Source organism: Protopterus annectens, chromosome 1.part2 (assembly GCF_019279795.1).
Source record: "Protopterus annectens isolate FY-2018-M chromosome 1.part2, PAN1.0, whole genome shotgun sequence".
Lineage (NCBI taxonomy): Eukaryota > Metazoa > Chordata > Ceratodontiformes > Protopteridae > Protopterus > Protopterus annectens.
Window position 1 is genome coordinate 1,036,743,906 of NC_056727.1, and position 17,756 is coordinate 1,036,761,661.

Below are 17,756 nucleotides of genomic sequence, written 5' to 3' on the forward strand. Positions count from 1 at the left end.
GGTTCAGTATATGTGGCTCCATTAACAATGAGCTCTGCACACACTTATGTATTACCTTTGCAGCTGTGGACATAGCTAAATAATGCCTTGTGGTTGCCCTTGGCCTAAAAGGCCCAATTTACCTGAGATTTGGCTTTGGTAGACTTTATATGTCCTCTGAGTTGTTTGTTTAGTTTAATGAGTGTTCTTTTAGCCTACTGGGTGCTGCAACCTGTAATTTTTGCCTTGACTTTCTTCCTTCTTTTATGCAGCCTATTGATATTGTAATTCCACCAGGTTGGCTTGTTTTTTAAGTTTGTTCTATATTTCTTCCTGGTGGGTACAGTTGCAACTATGCAGCTATTAGCCTGCTTGTATAGAGTATCTTTGAACAGTTCATTGTAGGCAGCAGTTTTCTCAGGGTTTATGAGGGATTGAAATTTTCCGAGGTTTTCACTTAATAGTAAGAAGTTAGCCTTAGAGTATTCCTGAATATACCAAGGCTAGCTGGGGTTCTATGTTTCATTTTTGCATCAAAGGAGACCATTTTGTGGTCTGACCTTACCAGAGTAGACATTACACTAGCGGGTGCACAGCACTCTCCCATATTAGTGTGGACCAGTTCCAGTATAGGTGCACTCCTGGTTGGTTTGTTGACAATCTGGTATAGGGAGTATGTGTTTACAAAAGCCAGGATTCTCTGTCCATGTATGTTTGGTTTTGTATGTGATTCCCAGTTAATATCGGGGTAGTTAATGTTGCCCATGAATATAATACTGGGTTGGATGGTGAGTGTTTCCAATAAGTTTAAATACATGGTATGGGTTTCCTGGGTCATAGAGTCATAGAGGGGGACCTATAGCTTGCATGGAAGCAGTTTGGGATTTTGCCTATGGTGATTTGAACATGGAGAATCTCAAATGATTTGTCTTCTTTGACCAGCCTTGAGGTATATTTATTTTTGATGCAAATTGAGACACCTCCACTTTTAGTTCCTGTCTGTGTAGTAACTGGTCTAAATGTGTGGAAGGCATTATAACCTTCCACTGCTAGTGTGCTCTCAATAAATTTAAACCATGTCTCAGTGACTGCTGAGACATCAGCATTCTCTAGGGTGAAGAGATCTTCTAGGGAGTAGAGTTTTTTTGTTTGTTTGACTCCTAACATTGAGCAGTAAAACCTTTAGATTTTCTTGCTTTCATATGCTATGTTGGAAGTACTTTCAGTTTGGCATTGCCTAAAAAGGCACAATGGATGAGGACAATGTTTTAGCTAATATTCAAAACTCTAGATGGGAGTGGTGCAGCCCATCTCTGGCAAAGCAGCATGGTCTGTTGACCATCCTCTTTCATGTCAACAAATACTACACCCCCTTAGAATGACACCAGAAAATAAAGCAATGATTACATTTAGTCACCTTTTGTTCTTATTGTGACATCATTCTTGGAGAAGTTAAAATGCTGCTCATACCAGTATGGAACACATATTCCAAGAGCTCCATGTCTCTTTTCATATAGTCTAGGGAAGTATGTATCGTGTCATTTACACCCACATGGACTATGAGTCATACTGATACTTGTGGTCTAGTGGCCTGAGTGCATGTGTAATAGGCAGATCCTGGTCTGTGATCAGCAATTGATGTTGACCTTCTCCTTACTCAGTCTGGTGAGAGGGACATTGATGTGTCTCACATTGCAGTCTCCAATGACCAGAATGTTGGATTGTGTGTTAACTTGCCTTATGGACTTAGAAGTAGAGTTTCCATGAGATTTAGTTATATGTGTTGCTGTGGATGCTGTTTTGAAAAAGTGCATTTGGTGCTGCTGAGAGTATTTGTTATGTGTACTTTGTCTACGAGGTCTTTGGGGTTTAGGAAGGTTGCACTTAAGTGCCTCAGTATACATGGTCTATGTGCCTGCTTTGAACTGTGTGTGATGGATGCAGTGTGTGTACTACTAACAATCTTTTTGACATTAGGAGTGCGTTTATGTGAGGGCTTTGACACCGATGACATTGTGTAAATACATTTCTCTCACACCATATCAGTTTGTTTGAGAATTAACTGATTGTTAGTAAACATGAGGTAATTTCTCCATTGGCCCAGAATACCCATATTCACCAAGCTGGTAACGGAGATAGTGTTAAAAATCTATATCCATGGCAACAAACCCTGTTTTATTGATTAGACAGTTGGAATGAGAATATAAAATTATGTTAGGAGTATCCACTTTACAGATCTGGAGACAGTGCTTGTCACTGCGAGCTGGTCACATTGTGTGCATCTAGGTACTGTGAACTTTCAATGGTATTTTTTTCAGGAAAATGTCAACTCAAGGTCTCTAAGTCTATACAGGGCACTGCCAAAGACTTGAGGGGAAACTAATAAGTAGACCCTGATGATTTGTGGATGAAGTATTTAGGCAGATATTCTGAAGTTAGGTTACACAGGAAATCAAGCAGTATTTACCAAAAAGAAAGAATTAGCTTATCAAAAATGAAGAAAAGAGGGGATTTGCCTGAATGGCTACTGCCTGGCTTTTACTAGTGCTGGTCTCACCATACCTTCACACTGCTGGGATGCAGTGCTCCTTTGCTTCTTCTCTCACCTAAAACAAAACAGTATCACCAATCCCAAGATAAGAAGCTCTTTGGTGATCCAGTCTTGTCCCAGATGTAGGCTTGTTGTAGCCTATTCCTTGTAAGTGCATAGCAACCAGACCAGTCAGGAAGAACAAACACAGACACTCAATGCCCTATCAGATACAGTCATGAATCAATATACTCTGCTCCTTCTCTCACTAGGAGCAAAATATAACCAAAAATTCCAATCTGACACCTATGAAGCAGTTATTAGGCTTTCCCGTGATCAACAGTCTCCAGGAAATAATGCTCCTATGTTCCTTTTTTAACTAGGAGCAAAACAGAAGCACTAATCCCATTATGACTACTGATAGGCAGAAACTAGGCTGTCTAATAATTGGTGGTCTTGAAGTAGATGTTGCAGATTTTAAAGGTAAGATGGAAAAAATGGTTTACTATCCTAATAGCTGCAGTGTGTACTAAGCAGATAAATATGAAAGAAGGAGGAACTTAAGCTTTAGCTATCTAAGTGGACAGCCACTAATTTTAAAAGAGAAGTATAGATTGGAAGGAATTGGGCATTTTTTATTCTGGTATTATTTAGTAAAAACTACAAGAAAAACCTAACCAAGCTAGGGTTTTCACTGCTTGATACCTTAAACCTCCTGGAATAGAGGCCCACGGGTTATATGCAAATGGCCCCTTATGGGCAGCAAGTGTTTCATCTGTATGGCTTCTGAATGTCCATGACTTTTTCCTTTTTCCTTTTAAGACTGGATAGAGTATAGATAGATTCAGGCCAACAAAGCCAAATGCCACTAGCTTTGGGCATGTATGTTTTGGCCTTCTTATGACTTCATTAGCACAGCATAAGTGAACTGTTTGGCTATACTCTGGAGACACAGGGTCTTTTAACTCAGCCGTGTGACCTTTTAACTTTTTGGTTTTGTTTATTCGTAGGTTCATAGGTAGGTACTAGCCTACCGGCCCTGGAGCCTATATAAGCCTAGCCAAAAAGGTTCCCTGGCTTTTTGTTAGTTGGAATGTTTTGCAGACACCTTAATAGTTATGGACATCAGCTTGTTGGCCTGAATCTGTCCATAAAGATGTGGAAGTAACAGTATGTACTCAGAAACACAGCAATCAAAAACTGCCAAATATATGTTTTATTTGCACAGTGTTTAGAGGCCTTATTCTTTTCCATAGCAAAAGTGGGGCTGTGACATTCATTATGGGCTTTCCCTAACAATAAAACAGTATTCTTTGTTCATGATCTTTTGAATGTTATTTCACACATTTGCTGAACAATATTTGCAATTTCTTAAGAGATCCAAAGTTTCTAGCACATTTGAATAAGAATATGAATCTTTTTTATTGCACGGACAGTAAAGTAAAGCTGGCACAAAAACAGTGAATATATCATTCTTGCTTTACCATCTTCTAATCCAAAAAAGTGGTTGTCGATTACAAATTCTAGCTCACAGCTACCCTGTTTTCTAGACTTGCAGAAATGTCTCTAGTACCATAGCTCATTTGTTTTCTAAAAAAATACTACTTAATTCTCACATAACTCTTATATTTTCAAAATAAACGCATTGTTTAAAAATAAAATCAGTAACACTGTCATTTTTATCATTTCTACACTTTAGTGACAGTTGCCGACTACATTCTGATCCATGTCAGCTTTCACCTCTGTAATTTCTTCCAAATGAACAAAGAGACTTTTCAGAGAAAGAACAGAAAGCGAAATTCTGCCTGTTTAATATACCATCAGCAGTCTGAAAGCAATCGACCATGACCACATTGTCATGTCTGGTAGTAATGGTTCACCCTGTCTGTTATTTCTATAAAACAAGTGCATTAGTGCAGATACCAGCTAATAACATTTCATAGTTCCGTCTTATGAATGTCATGCATGTTACTTATTAGAATGAGAATAAATGCAGCCTCTGTTTTTATTAATGTTATCTGGTTCATTTTCTCATCCACCAGATATACTGTTGCTCAAAACAGCCAGGAGCTTAACTGTGAGATACAAGTATTTATTGATTAAGTATAATTGTTCCATACAAGTAGCATCCGTCTTTTAAAACTACACCTGACAGAGACTGTCATGTTCTTTCTAAAAGATATACACATTTATAGTACATACAGCAGAAAACAAGTAAACCTGATCGATTTCTTAATTTTGATTTGATATTTCTCAACTACAGAAAATCCTGTTAAATTCTCCCTAGACAAAAAAAACAAACACTTGCACCCAGTAGAAATGTTGATATTCATCTCAGATTAATACAAACATATTGTCAGATATATTTTCCACTTGTTTTATTATGCACCTACACCTGAACAATTGACAAGTAGAGGCCGTTCTGGATACAATTAAAGATGGTTCATATTTGATCTTGGTTTTGTTACATCAATCAGCTAAAAGTTAAATCTACATTAAAAAAATCTCAAAATACTGACTCAAGAATGTTTCATTCACGGTTATTGGCCTGTGCTCATTGTTTTACCCTATTTCACGTTACCATACAAAGCATTTCACACACACACACACACACACACACACACACACACACACACACACACACACACACACACACACACACACACACACACACACTCTCACACACACACACACACACACACACACACACACACACACACACACACACACACACACACACACACACACACACACACAAACAAAACAAATGATGAACAAACCAACTATCAGCACCACTGCCAGCTCTACAAGCTGCTCATATTCACTCCTGCTGGCAATTAAAAACTGACCCAAAGGGGAGAGTTCTTTGAAATGTCTCTGCTTGTATTATACCTCAGGCTTAATTCTTATCTGAACACTGATAAGGTTGCACCTCTCATGAGACTGAACTTCCTCATTTCAGGGCCAGTAGACATTTCGTCCACTTCAGACTTGCTCCTGTACTGTTTCTCTGAATTTTAAATAAACTTATGAAAGTATATGGAAGACTTCTGAGTGCAGATTAAACATTTCTGCTTCATTGTTGCCATTAACCTAAGCTGCCCTTTTTCATGTAAATAATAGTATCATTCAGTCCAACTTTATACAAAAACATTTATTTGATTAATTTTATCACTGACACCCCCCCCCCCCCCGAGTCAGTTGGAATTATATGTCCATGTCTTTCCCAAAGAAGGGTGCAGCCATAAGCCTATTTCAGATGAAGTGGGGAACATGTAAGATAACCTGTGGGACATAAAGAATAGTATGCATACACTGTCATAGACAGATGGTATGTTGATTTTATTGGCAAACACATACAACACACACACACACACATGCACCCCTCAACTCACAAACTAAGCTTCTATGCTGCTGTGCTGTGATTGCTTCACTTATACCAACATCATATCAATGATGTTTTCAATAAGTATTTTAAGACACCCACACCATAGTACAGAGGGTTGGAGTCCTGACCAGATCACAGGTGATTTGGGTTTGAATAATGGTCCAAAGAGTACAGGATCTAGGTGGGGTAGAAGACAAATGATTAGGCATAAGTGTACTCATATGTTCATTTTTTCTGAGAAAGTTGTTAGGTCTTACAGGACATAAAAATATTATTAATATTGTGTGTGTGTGTGTGTGTGTGTGTGTGTGTGTGTGTGTGTGTGTGTGTGTGTGTGTGTGTGTGTGTGTGTGTGTGTGTGTGCGTGTGTGTGTATATATGTTGGGGGGATGAATGAGAGTAATTCCTAAACCACTCATAACATGTCTGGGGAGGGTATCTCTGAACAAAGACAGTGTCTGACTGTACTGGGGAAAAGGCATTGTTTGCTGACAATGTATTTATGGGTCTGTTTGTTGGCAGGCTAAATGAAAATAGAGAAGTGGACAATGACCATTGTGGAGGTGTAATTTATCAGACACCACTGACTGAAAAGGAAAGAGTGGATAAGGCAAGCAGGGAAGACTGATCATTAAAAAGCTGTTAGTGTAATTGCAGGACTCTAATCACTGGCACAAAACATGGGTTGCATCTTCAGACCTCAGTATCATCTAGAATGTAAAGGGTCAAAGGTGGGAACTGTTGACTTGGCTCCAGATATTGCAATGATCATTCCTAAAATGGGATGCTCACTGTAGAGTGAAGAAAAAACACACACTGCTGCTCACATGTTGAAGTGTTAAACATGTGTTTTGACAGTGGAATACTGATGGGGTTGATGGTGAGAGCAGGATGAGCGAAAGGTAGCCTGGGAGGGAAGGTTTGATTTTTTTTTCCTTGATACTTCACAAGCCATACTGGCATTAACACATTACAGCAGAGTGACATATCCAGGTGTTTCTGCAGTTAAGTCCTACGGACACCTCTAGGCATCAAATATTGGTTGTTTGTATTTGCATTAATAATTCCAAAGCCATGCCATGTACAAAGTGTTAGAAGATTTCATCTTAAAACTTGCACAATGGTAAGCACAATTGCATTGACATTTGAACCCTGTCTAGTGCAGGTAAAGAGATATTTGTTTTTGCAGTATTTATATTCTCATAAATGTCATTTTTTTTCTAAATATCATGAAAACCAATTAGCACAGACAAAACTTAGCTTTATATGAAAGCTGTCATTTAGATGTGTGACGCTCGTGCCCTGGCCCAGCAGTCAAGGAGCCTCAATCCTCACCACTAACACCACTGAGGGGCATCCATATAGGGAAAGAATAATAAATACACACACAGTAAAGTACAATTTCCCTTAAGAGCATACAGAGATCACAGCCCCTCTCTCTCTCTCTCCAGGTCCACAATCAAACTCCCCACTGGCACAGCTATAGGGTCCAGATATCAGCCTAGTGGGCAAGCTAAAAGCTCCAGCACCCTCTCTGTCCAACCCATGCTTTGTGTCTGTACCCATGTAGCTCGCACACACACACACACACACACACACACACACACACACACACACACACACACACACACACACACACACACACACACAAACACTTTAAGATAAGAGTTTTGTACAACCACACAGGCACTCCTTGGGAAGGCCAGCACAGGTTTTCCAGCTGTGCCCCATTTACCCAGACTATACGGTAGTACCAGCTGCCACCACCCACTAATATCAGCTACTTAAAGGCCCTTCTGAAAGGGTGTCCAATTATTACTGTGCAATATTATTATCTAATTGGTAAGTGTGACTGAACAGTCAAGGCTTATTAGAGTGACTTGTTACAGTATCACTATATACAGGCAATGTACTCTAAAGATTGAATTAACTCTACATAAAACAGCCACAGTTGAAAGGTTTAAAACTATTTAATAATAAATACTAAAAACACAAGACAATACTTCTTACCACACAGTGCTAGTCAAGAGTTTAGAGATCACACAGAAATACTTAAAATAATACAGTAGCAAAAGTTCTGATATCACAGAAAAAAAGACTAGTCTAATCTTCCTATTTCCTAGCTATATCTAAGACAAAACACAGTTCTAGAATAAACTTAGATAAAGAGCAAGACAGTGCTGGTGATGGATGTTCTCAAGACAAAATGCTCAGAGCTCTCTGATTCTCTCTCTTTAAATTGATAATATAGAGCTGCTTCACATGACAGCATTATTCACACTTCACTGGTATTCCCAGGCTAACAGAAACTACATTTACATTCTTTACTCCTGGTCAGAAACTAGAGCAATAATGGACATTTATACATGCAAATTCTAGCCATTAGCTCTGGTCTTAAAACAATAGGCAGGATGTCTCTTTCTAGACATATTGGCTCCGAATTTTGACATCAAAGACAGTCTGTGCCCAAAGGGGTTGGGAGGGTGGCCTCATGGTTAAGGTATTTGCCTTACAAACACAAGGTGCAAGGTTGGAGTCTCACAAAGGAAAACTGGCTAGGCTTAAAATGTCTCACAAGGGCAGTTAGCCAAGTACTAATCTATGAACCTATGAACATATAAAATGCTTGACTTAGCTTTCTTGCAGTAGAGTTCAATGTTGTTGCATTTTTGCAGTTCAATATCCAATACAGTCTTTTCACATTTAAGGGAACAAGCCTGTGGCTTACATTAATATTTACAAATGACAGAATTATCAACAAAATTCTACCTGGCTAGGCAGACAGCCTTCACCTATCTTCACGGGATGAACAAAATGCAACTGACTATATGTGTCAGACTTGAGTGGTTGCTGAGATACTATAAGTTGTTCACAAAATATTACAAACTTAATAGTTATTGTGTTTAATGTGACTTATAAAATCCAGTTTAAGACCCAGAACCAACAGAATACTGCCACTATAAAATAGTTTGTGCTGAAGAGTTTGCCATTTATACCTCTTTAGTAACCCCTATGGTTCCAAAGACATGAACATTTGATTGAAATGTGGGAACCTAATCTGATTCTCTCAAAAGGCTTAAGCAGTACACATTGGAAGTTACAGTGCAAACATCCAAATCTCCTTTGGAGCAGACCTCTCAACTGTCCCTGATCTTCAGGGACATCCCTGATATAGACTCCGAGTTTAGGTCTGTCCCTCTTAATCCCCCTGAAAACTGGTGAGTGCTGAAGAAAAGGTGGTGAATTGCCCTTAATAAAGTAATTCAGAGGTAGAGACGCCTCATGCCAGAAAACCCATATTAATCCACATTCTCTTATTCTGCAAACATTTCAGGTTAATAGTACAAATATTTAGAAAATGTCCCTGATTGTCCCTGGTTATTTGAGTTGTCCCTGATTCTATTGAGATTTGTTTCCGATTGATTGAGAGCTATGCTTTGGAGGGAATGAGTTAAAGAGTCAAATGTTTCCGGCAATGTACAAATTATGACAGTGTTTTGCATATTTTACTGCTGCATATATTGAGCACTTGTCATCTGTAATCATTGGAACAGCTGATCACTAAAACATAGCTCTGAGGCTCCTAATCCATGGCTGCTGATTGTCTGCAACCAAGCAATGCCATCTTATCAAGAATATGGCAGGTACTAATTCACCAGATACAGTCATAATCAACTAATTGTAGCACACAAAGTTCTCGATCAACCAGAAATCACACCAATACTTAAAAATATCATCCTCCCATAGAGTAACCTAAAAATTCTCCGCTCGTCCAATAGAAGGCTAGCATAAACTGTTCAATCCAACTATTTAGCTGGTGACTCTTTATTTACCAACTCTGTTGCCAAAATCTGGAACTTACTTCCTGCTGAACTCACTGCAGTCCCCTCTATAACTCAATTCAAAACATCTCTTAAAGAACACTTAAAAATACACTGGCTATGCCCCTGTACAAACCCTGACTAACCCCTTCTCTATTTACTATGTATTTCCCAAAACCTGGCTTCATGTTAAAACTATCATAGATTAATGATTGTACTACTGAACTGTAGGAGACCTTATGTAGCTATGTGCTGCTAAAATTACTGTGTTTGTGCATAAAAGTCAATAATTCTTAAATCTGTTATATATTCTGGCATACCTGGAATATTTTTGTAGGTGTTCTTGCACTAAGTATATAATTGTCAAAGTATGTAACTGTTCTTGTACAAAAGCATATGATTGTCAAAGTTACTCTGTCTGTATGTACATATCTGTGGAGCTTTTCTACCTGGGCCTCCGCTGAAAATAGACCAAAATCCAGTCAGACTCTCCCGGTTAACAAATGTAAACTAAAAATAAAATATATATATATATATATATATATATATATATATATATATATATATATATATAGGGTCTACTTTAAATCAGTGAACACTTAAAAAAATGAATGCTGATTTATCGACCCTCTATAAGCGAAAGCTGAAAATCCCACTCAGAACAGCGATTTTTTTCCATTTTCAGGACTTTGCCATTTCCTCCACTGTGGTGCAATCTCAGATTTGGTATATTTAAGTAAGGGGGTTGTAGGGGGCTGTGCCCCCCCTTTTTTTGTGGAACAGCGATTTTTTTTTCCCTGGGAAAAAAATCGCAGTTCTGACTGTTCTGGATTTTAAGCTTTTGCTTAAAGAGGGTCAATAAATCAGCACTCTTTTCTTAAGCATTTTCTGATTTAGCACAGACCCTTACACACGCACACACACACACACACACACACACACACATATATATATATATATATATATATATATATATATATATATATATATATATATATATACACACACACATATATATCTGCTTCCTCTTCCTTCATTTTATGGCAACCTGCCAGATGCCCTGTATCCATCACCAGGTTTTCCAGCATTGTTCATACCAATGGACTATCTCAGGAAGGGCTGGGTCCAGTACAGAGCTTAAGCATGTCTTGGGGCATCTGACTGTCATACCATCTAAAGACTGCTTTTGTTTGTTTCTTTATGCAGTACCTCACCCCCCTCCTCTGTAGATTATTTGGTTTGTCCAAAGGACAGATATGCAAAGGCAATGTGCTGACATATTACCCAACCTTCACAGCAGCTAAGTCAATGTCCATTTCCTCATCCCTCTTAGGACTATGTCCCCTTCTTCTTATGTCTATTGCCTTCACCTTTGGTCATGCTGGGAGTACCCTTGACGTCATCTTCCCCAAGGATGGTAGTTCCCATCCTTACCCTGCTGTCCCATCAATTACCCAAGCTGTTAATCAACTCCAAGTCAGCTGGCCCATAATTTAGATTTCATCCCTCTACATCACTGAATAAGCCCAAAATGGCAAGATATATACTGTCTTATGAATCACAGTGCCTCATTCCTCTTACAAGCCAACTAACTGTAATGGAGCACTAATTAACAGTGAGGTAAGCAAATTATCCTTTTATTAATACTACATATACTTGTTGATTGACCAACACTATATATGTTGGCAAATGCATCTTCATGGAGTTGATGGTGAGAGGAGGTTAGAGAAGGGGAGCTTGAGTCTATTGGTAATGATTAAGAGGTAAGTGGTTTCAGCTGTATAAGTCCTGCCACTACAATCTGCATAAATGCAAACTAATGTTGAGGTGACTTCTGCAGACGATGAGGTGCTGTTCTAAGTTATTCATTTATTTATTTATTTTTTGATGACTGTTGCGCATGAAGACATAATTCATGTGATGCAGGCATTTTTTTCAATGTAATATAATTTCATTCAAGATTTGAGTTTTTGCAGATCTACCTGTAAGGGAAATAATCTGAATACGTTTGAAATGCATCATGAAAATTTTAAATATTCCATAAAATTGATGTTGAATATTCTGGTGGTTAGTTATGGTCAATGGAGAGAAGATGGAAGGGCAGTCAAAGATAGTTAAAGGACAGAAGTCAAATCAAGCGGGTGAACATAAGCTGACAATAGGTCAGGTTGGAAGCAGCAAAAATAGATCGGCGGGAATCCAATGGGTCTACATATGAATATGCTGCAGGTATGAGGACAAAAGTTTGGATTATAAAATATAGAAGAGATACGTTACAGAGGTAAAGGAGGGATACTGCAAGGAGATAAGGTGATGGGTGGCAGTGAAGATAAGGCATCAGAACTGCAGGTCAAAATACGTTGTCAGAAAGGACCATGAATGGGAGAATAGGCTTTTTAGGTAAATTACAGAAAAGAGGAAGAGAGGAAAGAAACCACCATAGTTGAGTAAGTGTGGGAAAGACACTCCAGAAGATATGAGACAAAGGATGAATTATTTTTTTATTTATTTATTTTACATTTGTTAACTGGGTTAGTCTGGCTGAGCTTTTGGCTCATTTTCAGCAAAGACCCGGGGAGAAATTATATGATCTTAGTCCATGGACAAAATGGAAAGAGCTAGACTGAACTATGATGGCACATTGAGAGATACTACAACAGAGATGGAGTAGATGGAAAGGCTGTACAAATGGAGGTAAAGCACAAAGACCATATGATCTGTCTGCCATAGTCTTCTGGAATTTGACCATTGAGCCTCTTATTTTCTTGACACAAATTTTAACAGAATTCTGGCTAGCAGAGAAATGTCTGAGGACTGAAACAGACCAAGGAAGTACCCATATAGAGTGGGAAACAGGAAAAAATCTGTCCCTCAACAGGCCACTTAAACAAACAATGGTGTCAGGAAATGTCATGAAGGAAATCTTCAGGGAAAGGCCAGTTGTTTTCCTAGAGGGTTGTACTCTAAATAAGAAGAGCTAACACGGGATCACAAGATGTCATTATCAGAGAAACATGATCTAGTTTTATGATAGAATTCAACAAAGCCTGACTGTCTAGCTGAAGTAGCCATTATTTGCATGGACTCCACCTCTGACTCATATCCACACAGGTGGCCACTAATACAATCATGGAGGCATAGAGGTAGAAATGAGACTAAAGTACTGAACAGCAGTTTGATTGGATATTAGGATACAGAAAGTTGTGAGAATGGGTAAATTTTGAAGAATAATGGAAGGAAGTAGAAGACAATTGAATGGATGCATATTTTCTCCAGTACTCTTCACTGCATTCATTTCACTCATAGTTCAGTGAACAGAATCTGCATCAGTATCTTTGTAGCTTGTAGGAATGAGAAAATGTGTACAGTGGGGGGAGTGGCCAAGATGTACACTGACTACCAGCAGTTTCTCTCAGTTCTGCCAATGCTATACATTTCTGACAGGATTTAATTCTCAAAAGTAACCCAACTAGGTGTTTTTGCTTACTATTTTGATTTCTATTAACATAAAGAAAAATTATCTAAAGAAATATAAATTTTCCTTTATGTTTTCCTGTCAAAAATTTCAAAAATCATATTGCAGCATCTCTACCAGAATGATGAGCCATTCCAAGAATAATTCTTCAGACTCTTCTATCAATAAAGAACTCTTAGCCGTGACAATGACTTTACACGAGATGTCATTGAAATTAGACAAAATGGACACAAAAATAGATAGTTTTGAACAAAAATGTTCTAACCAGATGGACCTAATACATAAGGAGTTACAACTTCAAAAGTCTTACATTTTGGACATAGAGCAGTCTCTCAGTGATGTGGATGGAAGACTTCAAGAAGGAGAAAATAGCATAGAATTCCTGTTAAAACAGAACACTGCTCTTCAAAACAAAATAGAAGACCTAGAAAATATTTCAAGAAGGAATAATCTTCAGATTTTTGGTTTCCCAAATAACATTGAAGGAAGCAACATGGTGAGTTTTCTAACTACTTGGTTGCCAACTGTTCTAAACCTTCCTGAAGCCCTCTCCTTTGGAATAGAAAGGGCACACAGATCCATTGCTTTTACCTCTAACAAAAATTCTTCAAGAACTGTTATAGTGAAATTTATATCATCACAAGACAAAGAGCTAGTGTTGAAAACAGCATGGGCTAAGTCTCCCATAAAAGTAAATGACCATTTTGTGCACTTTGACAATGATTATTCCTCTGCAGTGATGGCCAAAAGAAAGCTCTTTCTTCCTATCATCAAGGAACTAAAAAAGAAACAAATAAAAGTTCATCTGTTGTTTCCTGCCAGACTTAAAATATTTCTCACAGAGGGATGTACAATTTTTGAGGATCTGGACTCTGCTACCTCTTACATGAAAACAAGCACATTAATAGAGAAAATAGAAGATATGGAATGGACAAACCCCTCATTGAAGAGAATTGCTGAAATTAATTCATGGACATTTCAGAAAAAAAGAAGTTAAAGAATAAGTAACTATTATTTCATTAGTGTTATTATTCCTGCAATCATGGATCTCTGGTATTTTTAGCACTGTTTTATGACATTAAAGCACTCTGGAAAATAGAGCAATGATTATATAACTTCTGAAAAATAGTAACATACTACTACAGTTTAATATAACAGTTGGGAACTGTTATGAAATTTATGCTTCGTGGTGACCAGTGGGTACTTTTTATAACTAATATGAATGCTGACAACAATTTTTTGGTGTCTGCTTTGATGTTTATTGAGTGATATATTTATTCTTTTTATTTGCTTTGTGGTTTAGTTTTAATAATTTCCCCTTGGGAAAAATGTCTTGAAAGGAAAGGGGCAAAAAAAGCTTGTTGAGTATGTATCTATTTGTATCTATACTCACGAGCACTGTATATATGTTTTTTCTCTCATTTTCTTTTCCGTTTTAAAGTTCTAACAAAAAACATTGGTTTGGCTTTAATTTACTGTAAGAATGATTCCTCAAGGCAAGAAGCAGCTTGTTATACGCAAAACTTCTCTCTAGATTTGATCGCAGCATCGCAAGTCCGTTTATCTGAAGTGAACTTTGACCTCTAACAGCAGGAACGAATTAGAACGTTCAGACGTGGCTGGTAAGACTCATTTAAGTAATTCTACAACAAGCAAAGCATCTGGAAGAGAAAAGAAAAGAAAATAAGGATGATTTTAGTTTCTTTCTATATAAATTATCTAGTTATATAAAGTTTAGCCTTCTTATATGTTAAATTATTAGAGTTTTACTTACTATATGCAGTCAAAAATAACAAAGTAAGCCTAGACAATCAGAATAGGAAGTCAATGGAATGTTTGAATGCTAGACCAAGCATTTTATGAGCCTGATATTAGAGACTATTAAAGACTCAAGGAAGTACAGTAAGTACACTAACATTAAAATGTTTTCATATTATATAACATACAAGTTTTTTTAATATAAAGTACTTTTGCTTAATTGAATGCCTCAATGTTACAGCAGCCAGACCTTAAATGTTTTGATAAAGAAATGTACACCATTGTTGACTAACTCTAACCATTCACTTATTCAACAGAACACTATTGAAATATATGTGTTTTATTGATAGACTGCTTTACACATTCTGAGGTAACTAGTGAAATATATTTTGTGTTTTAGCTACATATTAAATGTCTTCTTAACTCTAGTTAATATAGTGATCTATAACATAAACAGTAACATATATATCTTATAATTGTTTCTTTAGGTATTTAACTGAGATCATCTGTGTCTAAAAGTTTTTGAAATGATTTATGACAGTTGAGGAAAATATTTATTGTATTGATTTTTCCCTGCCTTTTAATTCACTGTATTTGATATTAACAAACAAATGTTTATGAAATCTTTCCTTTCACTTATAGTAATCTGTAGTTGATGCATAACAGGAACTGGATGACAAAGAATTATTTATATTTAGTGAATTAGGATTTTCTTGTTTTATATGATGATTAACTTTTATTCTGTTTTACAGCTGATTACTTACTATTTAAAGCTTAAATAATGAAAGACACCCTGTAAATATTAATTATCTGTTTAATGAGACATGACGGTGCAACTGTAAAATTCTGTCAGGTGAAGAGCACTTCCCCATGTTACATAATAAGCCAACATATGGATTTGTAGTCTCAGCAGTCACATGTTGTTGTAACATGGATATAATTTGTAACTTTTTTCTCTTATGCCTTTGAAATTTACAAATAGTAAGTGGTAATAGCAAACTTATGTCACATAATAGTTTCCATTTAATGCATAACGTGGGTCAGATTGTAATACTTCATCATCTTTACTACAGTTCCTTATAAAATATAATGATAGATTCTCATATATAACTGTAAGATTATTACATGATTGGGTACATAGTATAAATAACATGTTTGTAGTTGGTTATAGAAGTTATGAAATAGATATATATCACACCGTTTTACTTATTAAGTTAATAGCTGGTGTCATATATAGAAAGTTTAATCTAGTTTTAACACGTTTTTTTTCTCTCTTTTTTGACAAGAAAATGTATAATTAAAACTTTAAATTCTTAACAATTTAATGCAGGAACTACCAATAGGGAATATATATTACATCCATTTTGTATTTACTTGATATTACTAATCATTTCTCATGGTAGAGGGATATTAACTGTTGTTAGTAAGGGGGTGGTTCATTCAAACAGTACTCTGTTTTGAAATAGGAGTATCTCAAACTCCATGAAGTGGCTATCAGAAAGTGGTTTTGATATCTTGATTATTGATCTAATAATAAATCATTTGTTATTAAGAGTTATATATAGTTTTTTTCTGTTTAATATTTTACTTTATATGTTATTCCATGCCCATAACAAAATCCTTGATATCTATGTATGTCAAAAAAGAAATGTTTGCTTATAAATGTATGTCATTGAATATAAATGGTCTTAACAACTCTAGAAAAAAGGGGAAGTTTGGTTAAATATTTAAAAATGAATAAGGTTGATATTGCATTCTTACAAGAATCCCACATAATAGACAGAGATTTAGGTAAAATGTCTTTTCATGGTTATTCAATTTTTGCGGTGTCACACTATGGGACTAAAAGAAGAGGTACAATGATACTATGGAAAAAATTATTGCCGATTCCAAAAATATTAGAGTCATATTCAGACAAAAATGGCATGTCGTGTATAGTTACCATAGAAATAAATAAAAAACAAGTTACATTGGTTAATAACTATTGAATACCAGGTATTGGTGGGGAAACAGTTAATAAATATCTTGAGTTAACATTAACTAAAATTAAGGGTGATATAATATATGCAGGAAACTTCAAATTTATCCTATCTAAGAATGATACTACCAAAAATGATAACTTTAGAATCTCTTCTCCTGCAAAAAAACTTATTAATTTCAGTAATAATTGGAATTTGAAAGATATTTATGATTTAAAAGGAACCAATTCTCTAAATTATACTCATTATTCCTTTAGATTTGGTACTCAAACTACTATTGACAAAGTATTTCTGACAGATAGGTTATACTCTAAGATGAAAGATGTTTTCATTAGTTCCTGCCTGATGTCTGACCATAATGCCATCTTCTTTAAAATTAATATCATTCGTAATAATTTGTTTTTCTGGCAAATAATCCCTGCCTATATTATTAAATTAAAGGGATTTAAAGAGTGGCTTCTAAAAGAAATAAATTTATTTTTGGATATTAATGACAATAATACAACTTCCAAAGCAATAGTATGGTACTCTTTAAAAATCCAATTTATTTGGCAGAATCAAAAATTGGTATTTGAACAAGAAAAAGGAATGGGGAAGCGAACTAATCAGATTACAGTCAAGAATTGATATTTTAAAAAGCAAAATAAATGCTAAGGACATAAAGTCTATCAATGAACTAACACAACTTAATCTAGAATATATAGAAATCTTAAATCATAAAGTTACAATAAATCTACAAAGACTTAAATTGCAATCCTATTCAGTAAATTCCAAAAAATATGCATAGATTAGCAGGAAAATCAAAAAATGTTATCTATCTCTAAAC